Source organism: Phoca vitulina, unplaced genomic scaffold (genome assembly GCF_004348235.1).
Source record: "Phoca vitulina isolate PV1807 unplaced genomic scaffold, GSC_HSeal_1.0 scaffold33, whole genome shotgun sequence".
Taxonomy (NCBI): domain Eukaryota; kingdom Metazoa; phylum Chordata; class Mammalia; order Carnivora; family Phocidae; genus Phoca; species Phoca vitulina.
The window spans coordinates 20,512-32,938 of NW_022589736.1; positions in this window are offsets into that span (position 1 = coordinate 20,512).

Here is a 12,427-nt window from a genome sequence, read left to right on the forward strand (position 1 = left end):
ATCCTGAGAACTTCACCCTAGAAGAATCTCTCAACATTAGACTCCCTGAGCATCAGGGGACTCATTCAGGAAAGGAGCCTCACTAGTGCCCCAGCTGTGGGAAAAGCGTCCTTCGTTCAGACCTTTATAGACACCAACATCTCCCAACGGGGGAGAGACCCTGTGAATGCATTACACTTTATGGAAAGCAATTTGATGGTGTGTTTTAAGAATCATAAATTTTTTTCCTCTTTGATCAAGTAGTTCCACATCTGAGAAACTATTCTGAAGGGGAAAAACAAAACAAAATAGCAACAACAAAAATTTAAAAGTTTAGAAAAGTCTACACACACACACACACACACACACACACACACACCCTCCAGTGGTTCCCCACTGTCCTGATAATGAAGCACGGACTCCTAAACAAGGCCCTGAACTGTAGCAATAAGCACTGCAGTTGACTCTTGCTACCACAAGTCAAAATCACTTTCTTCTGGGCTCCCATGGTACTTTGTTAAGACCTTATTTTTTAGCACTAAAAGTTTGCCTTAACTCGGAGGGTTAGTTACAATCATACTATGACCTGTGTCCTCTTCTGCCCTTCCAACACACATACATCAACGTCACATACACTGGAGTATAGGGTAGAGAACATCAGTTATTCATCTCTTCATCCCTTAAAGTTCTGTATACACAATAAACATTAATAAACGTAGCAGTGAATCAAGAAAGGTGTGAAATACTCTTGAAAACTAAGAATCTAGGCCATTGCATGGATAGTGCTAGTTATACTTCAGAGCATTTTGAAAAGATAAGAGCAAAAAACAGTGTCTGCCTCATAAGCACTACAAAGATTAAGTAAAATATATTTAAGTGCAATTTCCATACGAATTAAACTTTCAATAAATACCAGTGTATTTAATTTTGTTAAAAGATCTATTTATTTGGGATGCCTGGGTGGCTCAGTTGGTTAAGCGTCTGCCTTCGGCTCAGGTCATGATCCCAGGGTCCTGGGATGGAGTCCCGCATCGGGCTCCCTGCTCCACGGGGAGCCTGCTTCTCCCTCTGCCTCTGTCTCTCATGAATAAATAAATAAAATCTTTAAAAAAAAAAAAGATCTATTTATTTATTTGAGAGAGCAAGTGCATGAGTGGGAGAGGCAGAGGGAGAGAGAGAATTTCAAGCAGACTCCATGCTGCACCCGACATGGGGCTCCATCTCATGACCATGAGATCACAACCTGAGCGGAAATAAGAGTCAGATGCTTAACAGACTGTGCCACCCAGGTGCCCCAGTGTATTTAATTTCTAGTCTCTGTTTAATGATAAAAGCATTTAAGGCTATGAGTTTTCCTCTAAGTGCAGCTTTGATTATTTCCCATAATTTTAATATACAATATTCTCATTGGTCATTTCAAAATAGCTTGTCATTATAGTTTTTATTTTATTTCCTCTTTTAGCCGAATTGGTCAACTGGTCAAAAAAATTTTCCTCTTAAATTTTTTTTTCCTGCATTGATTAGAAAATGAGGTTCATTCTACTGTGCTTGAAAAGTTCATTTACGTTTTCCTGTAGACTTATATTTGATAAGGCTTGTTAAGTATCCCCAAGGCCCTAGAAAACAAGGTTCTATTTATAGGACACAAATGTAGTCTCGGACCTCTCAAGTATTTTTCTATCTTTGGAAGCACCCTTGATGCTTGTGTAAAGGAGAAGTGAGGGAGAGGAGTTTGGGTTGCTTCCCATTCTGCCTCCTTGAGGTTTTTTTACTTCCTCTTCCCTTGTTAAGAGGCTTTAAAAACAAACAAACAAAACTATTTTATGGACTTGGGGTGCCTGGGTGGCTCAGTTGGTTAAGCGTCTGCCTTCGGCTCAGGTCATGATCCCAGGGTCCTGGGATCGAGCCCCACATCGGGCTCCTGGCTCAGCGAGGAGCCTGCTTCTCCCTCTCCCTCTGCCTCTCTCCCTACTCATGCTCTCTCTCTGTCTCTGTATCTCTGTGTCTCAAATGAATAAATAAAATCTTAAAAAAAAAAAAAAAAACTATTTTATGGACTTTACACAGCAATTCTTAATAGCTCCCTAGCTATTAAAGCTAGCAGTGAGAATAGAAGGCCAAAGGGCCTTGGAGAGGCTTCATCCCTTTATCCAGCTGAGACAGTCTTCCCAAAGATGCCATAGCTGTTTGTCTTCTTTTTTTTTTTTTTTTAAAGATTTTATTTATTTATTTGAGAGAGAGAGAATGAGAGACAGAGAGCACGAGCGGGAAGAGGGTCAGAGGGAGAAGCAGACCCCCTGCTGAGCAGGGAGCCCGATGCGGGACTCGATCCCGGGACTCCAGGATCATGACCTGAGCCGAAGGCAGTCGCTTAACCAACTGAGCCACCCAGGCGCCCCTGTTTGTCTTCTTGAAAGCAGAAAAAAACCACAGGGACCACGTTAAGATTTTTTCAATTGTGACCTTCCAGAATTTGCAGGGATTCTTTCACAATGTGTTGTCTAGACTAAAATCAAGGAAATCAGGGAACAGACTGGTGACTGAGCCTCCAAGGGACTCATGACATGGTGGGGGTGGGGGAGGGGTGAGGGTGAGAGAGTACACATAGCCCTCCTGCACATGCAGTCAGCTTCACATTCCTGAAGAAACAAAGGGCAATCCAGGAAACTGATCTTTAATTCTGAAATGAGTACTAGTCTTAAAATCCTCTCTCCATTTCTAGCCTAGTGATCTGGGCAGAATAATCTCAGAAACACCCAAAGCTCAGACTTAAGCTTACAGGCCCAGCTCCCTGCTTCCTCCCCTTGAGTCCCCTGTAAGGATGTGGAACAAGGTGGAAAGGAGAGCTCACCTCTTGGCCTCTCCTCATCACTTATATTCAGTTCAGTCAGCCCCCAAGTCTGTGTGAGTCTGGGGGTTTGAACAACTGGCATTGGGGATTTTTTCTATCCCCAGAATGAGACAAGTCACCCTCTAACCTGTCTTTTCCAGTTGATCAGACAGGATTTCTCAGAAGTCTAGCAAAGCCTATCCCCACATTTTTTAAGCCTCCTAGAAAATTAAGATACTATAAAAACTGTGGTATAGTTTACATGTTTGCATCTAGCATTCTTAACACCAAACACAAGAACACAACTAGGTGTTTTCCTGGAGAGAACTTCAAAAATAAAAAACTTGAGACCTTTCATAAAGGTGAGACCATACCAAATGGCCCTAAGAGAAGCCTATCCATGCCTACTTTGCATTCTATAGTAACTCTTTAGTCACCTCTCTAAAACTTGGGCCCCTTCCTAAGGGGAAGGGAGAGTGTAGGGGAGCAAAAAAGAACAAGTGGCCCCTCACCTTGATCTGGGGTGGGGGCACACTTCCAGTGCCTTATCTCTTGAGACAGTATAGTTCACCCTGGGCAGGATGGAGTCCCTCCTCCTAAAATGTTTTTCTCAGGGTTGTCCAAATGCTAGAGAGCCCCCAACATAAAAGGTCTTGCACTTTCCACTTTGTTGACTAGAAGAATTTGCTCTGGAATCTCACCTAAGTAGTCTAACTACCCTGAGAGTACCACACGTAGGCTCTCCATTCATGGGCAGTCCAGAGGTGCCTAGTTTCTTACAAAATAGAAATAACAAAAATCAAGTAAATAGACATCATAACATGTTAATTGTGAGGGATGGTTACATAGGTAATTATGTTCTGTGTATTAAAAAATATATCCATCTCCAAGGAAAGAAGCATAATGGCATAATTACCAAGGTTATTCCAGGCAATCTCTGACTATTGGTTTGAAGCAAGGCTTACACTCTGGCCACAAGAAGAAATCTCTTCCAAAAACGAAAAGGAAAAAAAATGTAGGTTCTGCTGTGGGGAGGGTGGTGGGGAACACAAGAGATGGGGATCTGGGTCCTTGGCCCTGTCAGGTCTTCCTGTCCACCCTACCTGCTCTGAGATGCTGGGAGTACCCCTCAGACCTTTGCATTTTTTTCCTCAAGACCTTGCTGACAGACAGATGAGCCATTCACATGAGACCTCTATTTCCCAAAGGCTCCCTTCTGTCTCCTTCTCCCAGAAACTCAGGGTTTGCCAAGTTCCCTGTGGTTCTATCAGGCAGCTCCAACAGGATAGAGCTTCCCCTGGGAAGTAAACAGGCAGCTTGTAGGATTTATGTTACTTCAGAAAGTGCCATGTTCTCTGTCCTTATAACCATTTGCTCAACCACAAGGTCCTTGAGCAAAGGACTTACAGAATAGGAGTCAGACCCAGTACAGGCAGAAGCTGCCCACAGAGATGCTTCATCCCTGGAGCTGGCTGCGGTAAGCAGGTGAAAGATGCAATCTCCTTAACTGGAGAGCTTGAGGGGGCCTCCGTGGAGCATGGCAGTCAACCCTGGAAAGGGAGGACTTGGCTTTAGCCATCAGTCAAAACTTCTTGCAATTCCATGACCAGATTCACACATCCAACCCACTGCTTTGCCAACAATGACTGTTGGCTGACAAGTGCTAAGCAGCCACTTCTGGAAACCACTGGTGCCGGAGAAGTTACTAAAAATCTAAACCAGAGGTTCTGATCCTTATTAAACACTGGAATCATCTGTGGAGCTTTAAAAAAGTCTGACACCTAAAATAGTCTTGGTCTATTAGGGCAACTATAACAAAATATTACAGCCCGGGTAGGTTATAAACAACAGAAATTTCTCTCTTTTTTAAAGGTTTTATTTTAAGTAATCTCTATGCTCAATGTGGGGCTCACATTCACAACCCCAAGATCAAGAGTCACAATGCTCCATTGACTGAGCCAGCCAGGCACCCCAGAAATTTATTTCTCACAGCTCTGGAGACTATGAGAAATCAGGGTGTCAGTATGGTCAGGTGGGTGCCCTTTTCTGGGTTTCAGACTGCCAACCTTTGTGTCCTCATGTGGTGGAAGGGACTTCGGAGCTCTGTTCGGGTCTCATATACAAGAGGATTAATCCCACTAATGAGGGCTCCACCCTCATGACCCAAGAAACTCCCAAATGTCCCACCCATCTAATACTATCACATTGGGCATTAGGATTTCAACCTATGAATTTTGAGGAGACACAAACATGCAGACTATAGCACCTGGGTGGTACCCCTGGACACTCTGATGTATTTTGTTTGGGCAGCAAGAGTTTTTAAAGCTCCCCAGATAATCCTTTTTTTTAAAGATTTTTTTATTTATTCATTTGAGAGAAAGAGAGAAAGCGCGCAGAAGCAGAGGGAGAGGGAGAAGCAGACCCCCTGCTGAGCAGGGAGCCCAATGCAGGGCTCGATCTAAGGACCCTGAGATCATGACCTGAGCTGAAGGCAGTCGCTTAACCAACTGAGCCACCCAGGTGCCGCCTCCCCAGATGATTTTAAACATTTTTTTAAAGGTTTTATTTATTTGTCAGAGAGAGAGAGAGCACAAGCAGGGGGAGTGGCAGACAGAGGCAGACAGAGAGGCAGACAGCAGGCTCCCCACTGAGCAGGGAGCCCGATGTGGGACTCGATCCCAGGATGCTGGGATCATGACCTGAGCCAAAGGCAGAACTGAGTCACCCAGGTGTCCCCAGATGATTCTAATGTGCAACCAAAGATGAGAACCACTGAGCTAAACATTAATTTGCAGAATGGCATAAGAAACTTGGATGGAAGCAACAGTCCTAGTAGAGGATTTCAAAGAGACTGTACATTTGCAATGACTGGTGAGAGAAATGAAAGAGGTGGGTGTGCTCTGCTGGAATGAAGGTCACTATAAATCATAGGTCAGGGTGAATTTCCTGTGAAAAGTCTTTATTTTTAACAAATAAGTGTGGTAGGTTAAAAACAGCTACAAATTCCTTATTCCTTATTGAGAGGGGGTTCCTGGACTAACCTTAGTGACATGCTTAGGCAACAGAATGAAATGGAAGTGACTTTCTGAGACTACCTAAGAAGTCTTAAAGCTACCACCAGAGGCTTCAGGGAAAGCTACCTCTGGGAACACCAGCTGCCATTTAAGAAGGCTGATTATCTTGAGACTGCCATGCTGTGAGGAAGCCCAAGCTGTGCACCTGGACAGAAATGGATGTGCAGTAAACTCTAGCTGTTCCAGCCATCCCAGCCCAGGCACTCCACATACAAGTGAAGAAGTCATTTGGATATTCCAGTCCCAGCAGAACAAGGGGGAGAAGAAACAAGCAGTCACCCAGAGAGCCAGTACCGAGGCCCTAGACACAGCCCCAGTCAATTATAGCCATTCCAGCAATCTGCAGACATAGGAGCCACCCCAGTTGGAGCTCCAGTCATGCAGCAGACATGAGTTGTCCCTCTGTGTCCTGCTCAAAATCCTGATCACAAAATCATGAGAATAAAAAGGGTTTTTATACCACTAACTTTTGACGTGTTTGTTATGCAACAATAGTAATACATGAATAATCATTGTACAAGATTCAAAGAATATAGATGTATACAAAGAAAGTGAGGAAACTTTTCATCACCCCCTTATTTACTTCTACTTATTTTATCTATCTATTTATTTATTTATTTATTTATTTATTTATTTTACAGAGAGAGACACAGCGAGAGAGGGAATACAAGCAGGGGGAATGAGAGAGGGAGAAGCAGGCTTCCTGCGGAGCAGGGAGCCTGATGCGGGGCTCGATCCCAGCACCCTGGGATCATGACCTGAGCCGAAGGCAGACGCTTAATGACTGAGCCACCCAGGCGCCCCTCACTTCTACTCATTTTTATAGATAACAGTTGGCTGTACATTCTACCAATCTCCTTCTGATGTGTTCACATATATGTATTTATTATGTGTAGTACATGTTTTCCCAGTTTTCCCTTTAATAACAGTGTGCCTGGATCAAGATGAACAGGGCTTTCTTACTCTTATCAGATGTACAGTATGCCACAGTATGGGTGTACTACAATTGTACTTACTATCTCCTCTACTGATGGACATTTAAATTGTTTCCAATTCTTGGTTTAATAAACAATTCTGCAATGGACATCTTGCAATGCAACTTTGTGTACACTCAATAATTGTTTTAGGATACTCCCAGAAATAGAATAATTGAATTGAGGAGTATGTGCATTTTTGAGGTTTTTGGGGTGGTAAAATACACATAACCTAAAATTTACCATTTTAACAACTGTTAAGTATACAATTCAGTGGCATTAAATGCATTCACATTGTTGTACAACCATCACCACCACCCATCCCCAGAACTTTTTCATCATCCCAGACTGAAATTCTAACCATTAAATAACTCTCCATTACCCTCCATTCCCAGCCCTGTTAAACACTATTCTACTTTCTGTCTCTGAATTTGACTATTCCAGGTACCTCATAGAGGTACAATCATACAACAGTTACCCTTTTGTGTCTGTCATGTGTTGTGCCATGTATCAGAGTTTCCTTCCTTTTCAAGGTTGAATAAGTAGATAGGTCCATCACTCAGCCAGTGTCACACAAATGGTTAACTGTAGGCAGTATTCTCACTGAGGCAGTCTGACTCCAGAGCCTATGCTATGAAGGCATATAAGGCACTCATATGATATATCACACACAAAGTGCCCAATATATGTTAGCTTCAATCATAAGTGTCACCCATGTGTTTCTCTATGGGCACAGTGTGCTTTTTAAAAACCATTTTCCTAATCCTCTGCACTACAATGAAAAAAATATTCCAGTTCATGAGGTTTTATTTAAGTTTTTTTATAAAAAATAATAAGCAGGGACACCTCGCTGTCTCAGTCGGTAGAGCATGTGACTCTCAATCTCAGGCTCTCAATTTGAGCCTCATGTTGGTCATGGAGCCTACATACATACATACATACATAAACAAATAAATAAACACATAAATAAATAAATAATGAGCAAAACATGAAAGTCTTCCTCTAACATTAGCTTGCTATATTTTCTGTTTTGCCTTATTATTTTACACTTAGAATATATTCACGGATGATTTTTCATGTGTCATAAAATGTTTAAATGCTTATTGAAAAACACAAAAACATAGAAGACACAGTGAAAAGCACAACCTCTATCCCTAATTCTACTCTCTGGAGGTTGCCATGGTATTTCTTGTTCCCCTTTAGATATTTAAATTTTAAAATATTTTTCCTGTTATTTACAAACGTGGGATTATATTGTCATGTTGTACTGTAAACATGCTCTTTTTCACCTTACATATTGACCATCTCCACACATTAGCATACAAAAACCCACTGCAGGGGCGCCTTGGTGGCTCAGTCGTTGAGCATCTGCCTTGGCTCAAGTCATGATCCCAGGGTCCTGGGATCGAGCCCCCCATCGGGCTCCCTGCTCCTCGGGAAGCCTGCTTCTCCCTCTCCCACTCCCCCTGCTTGTGTTCCCTCTCTCGCTGTGTCTCCCTCCGTCAAATAAATAAATAAAATCTTAAGAAAAAAAAAAAAGAAAAACCCACTGCACATTTTCAACGGATGCGGTGCAGTCCATAGAACAGATTCACCAAAATGTACTCAGCCAGTTGCCTGGTGATACTCATTTAAGTCGTTTACAGTTTCTAACTAATTGGCAAGTGTGGCAGGCAAGGGAACGTTCCACAGGGTTACAAGGATTTGAGTAAGAAAGTGCCCCTCACATTACCATGGAGGTGAATACAGTCTAGTTATGTTTACCTGAGACTAGAAAGTAGTCTTGATGGGAAGGACTTAAACAAATAGAATGTTGGGACTAGAAATACAGATAGACCGTCTCGATCGGTGTTCCTCCCCCGCTCCGCCCTCGGTGGATCAAAGGAAATCTTCCTTGAAGGTGAAATATATAAAACAAAAGTACGGGCGGCTTTGACTGACGGGAGGGTCCATACCTAGAGCTCCGTGCCAGGTTCCTCCTGGCAGACTTCAGGAAGTCACGAATCCCCTGAAATGACACACGAAACTGCAGGTCCATGTGCTTTTTTTCTCAACAAAACCATTATCTCCACTGCCCATAGCATTTCCCTCGATTTTTCAAAATGAATCACGATAGAAGTTTAAGAATCGGTACCCTAGGGTTCCTGGTGTTTGAAAACCGACAAGATGACAGTGCTGGCGTCGGGCTGAATGAATTCCTTTCACTGCTCTCGCCGCGAGTGGAGACCAACCCCCTCTCTGTAAGTCAGGAGACAAGCGCCCTGGGGCAGGAGTGCCGCCTGACCAGCCAGTCTTCGTCCCGGCACAGCAACGGGTGCACAGTAGGCACTTGGTAAATACTTGCCGGTAACACGACTGAACGAGGTCTAGGGGCTCTTAAAGGGTGGAGGAATGTAGGGAGCCACGCTGCACCGCAGCCCCCGGGCACCCTCGCCCTCCAATCCCGGGCCGCGGGCGGCCGCGTCGACTGCCCTTCTTGGGGTCGTGCCCAGGATACCAGCGGCGACGGCCGCTCCGTGGAGACACAACTATAGGCTGCTGGGGCTGCCGATCCCGACCACGGCGCCGCGCCCCAGCACCCCTGGGAGACATAGGCCCCGCTGAGCCCGCCCACTCGCCCTCCGATTGGCTCCGCTTACTCCCTGGGCCCCCTGGAAGATGTAGTTTAGGGCGTGGCCCTCGGACACACTAGCGCGGCTGCACGGGGGCCGGCCGCGGGGCGCGTCGCGCCTCCTCGGGCTTTCCCCCCTTGGGGCAGAGCCCGCGGGGCCCCGGACACAGTGTGCCGGGTTGTCTCTACTCCAGTGCCTGCCAGCCTGCCTATCGGGGCTCTTCGCTGACACTTCCGTTTTATCCTCGGGCTACTCTTACCGCGGACAAACCCCCTCCCGCCCAGGCCGCTTCCCCTCAGAGCGACTGCCCCCAGGGGGTTGCTGCCGGGCGTGAGACCCGCGGAGTGGGGTCTTCCTGCCCCCACGCGCGGAAGCGAGCGCGGCGGCGGGGAACCGCGCGCTGTGGGCGGGGGTCTCGGAGGTGACGGCTGTTGCGGGGGCGGGGATCCTGTGTCCGGCCCTCGGACGCCGCCCACGACTAGCCCGGCGCTGCGCTAGGCGCTGGAGCATCAAAGGACCTAGCTGACACTGACCCACGGTGCCAGGCTCTTTAGCATACATTATCTCATTGAAATTCCCAAACCACCCATTTGACAGGAAACTCAGAGACGTCGGGTAACTGGCCCAGGCCACAAGTCCTAGATCTTGGAGTCCCGTTTTTTTCCCCCACTATTTTGTGCATATTCGAAACTTACTGAGTAGGCATTGACCGAAGCACCCGGAGCAGCTGTGCCGCGGGTAAAAGGACAGGGAGATCCGAGTGGGACAGGATTATGTAAACCAAACCTCAAAGGGTGCAAGGGAAGGGAGAGCAGGCAACTGGGTTATTCCCCTTCACTAACATGTAAGCCTTTGGCGGTCAGGGACTGTATGCCCACAGCCAGCCTCCTAGAAGGGTCCCTAGAAATAGTAGTAAAACAAAATTTTTTCAGTGTTTTAAATTATAAAATGTTTAAATATGTAAAAAAAAAAAATTAAAGAGTAAAATGAACACCCACTTATCCTCCGTCTAGATTTAACAATGAGAATAAATAATGTGTATAGCACTTTAGAGCTCATAAAGCTTCTTGCTTGGCGTTACCATATTGCAAATGAAACTCTCACTGGTGGACCAATCCGGGAACTATTCCGACCCCACTACTGTACAACCTCCACAAGTCAAGTCCACCTAGGAAGCTGCCTTTCTGTCCCTGTTTCCATCCTGCTCAGGAGGTTGGAGGTTGCACCAGAACTTGGTGTGCTCTCAGAAAGCCCAGTTACAAGTATGTTTCCCAGTGGGAGGTTCATTGCCTGGAAATTCACTTTGAAATTGAGATGTTAGCCTCTCAAAGTCTCAGATTTCTCCCTTAAAATTCAATATACTGGAAGGTGAGGAAGAGTTTGGGTCACAATGGGATCCATTACTTCCAACTCCGGATTAACACAGGAACTCTTCCATGATCTTGCCTACGGCTCTCTCAATAACCCGTATGTACTATATTTAACTACCACAAACTTCATCATGATGGTTGTGGGGACAGGACTGATATCTCCTTGGAGGCTAAGCTAATTATAAAATACTTTTTTAAAACTATCCTTTTCTTTTATAAAAGTAATACATATTGATTTTAAAAAGCTCAAAGTGATGCAAAAATGAATGGTTAGAAAGTGAAACCCTGATGGAGTAAGTTAGAAAGATGAAACCCAGGCATGGATTTAAGGTTGGGATGTCTGGGCTGTGCATTACTTAAGATAAGAGCAGAGGCTGAAGTAGCTCTGCTTGCAGCAGCTGCGATGGATTTAGATTTGTCATGTTGTTCCCAAATAAGGGCACACATACACAGAGGCACAAGAAAGATTTCGTCGACACTCCACTACCACTGTTCAATCAAACATTCAAAAGTCACCCTGAGAGTTATATTCATCTTTTCACATCTCTTCATTTTATTTATTTATTTATTTTTAAAAGATTTTATTTATTTATTTGAGAGAGCATGAGAAGGGGAAGGGTCAGAGGGAGAAGCAGACTCCCTGCTGAGCAGTGAGCCTGATGTGGGACTCGATCCCGGGACTCGATCCCAGGACTCCAGGATCATGACCTGAGCTGAATGCAGTTGCTTAACCAGCTGAGCCACCCAGGTGCCCCCACATTTCTTCATTTTAAAAAAATTACCTCTTTCAGCTTCTCTTGACCTAGAAATGCCACTACCTCACAAGTAAGTCCATGCCTTGGAGCAACTAGGTGGCTCAGTCGGTTGAGCGACTGACTCTTGGTTTCACCTCAGGTCATGCCTCAGGGTCATGATCTCAGGGTTGTGAGATTGAGCCCAATGTGGGGCTCCAAGCTCAGTGGGGAGTCTGCTTGAGATTCTCTCTCCTCTTCCTCTGCCCCTCCTTCCCCCCCACCCCTGCTTGCTTACTCTCTCTTAAAAAAAAAAAAAAAAAAAAAAGGCAAGTCCATGCCTCAGAATTGCTCCCTGTTGCAAAAGGTATCACTGCTATTGCAAAATATCCTGCTATAGACTGGAAAGCCCAGTTCCTGCCCAATTCTGCTGTGGGTGTGTTAGTTTGAGCTTAAAGGAGTTTGCTGGCCAGTCAAGACAGGGTTAGGGACCCCAGGAACAAGAAGGACTGTGTGTGTTATTGCACAATTTCAGTTGTCTCAGGAGTGGGAGGCTCCCTGTGAGGTGGCTGTGTTACTGCCTTCTGAAATCTTGCACAGGTCATGATCCCAGAGACACTCGGTCAACACCCTTCCAGCCCAACCTGAGAATATCACACATCCAACATTTGCACCACAAATATGCATGCATTTGAGTCCATACATTTTTTAGGGAGTATGTTGGGTTTGGGGTTATTTTCTCAGCAGGATCCAGAAAACTGGATGCTGTCAGCTATTAAACCAAAAGCACTGAGTAATCTGTAAAATAGGAAGTATGTGGACCAAGTGGATAGTAAGATAACATTCAACCAAGCAGA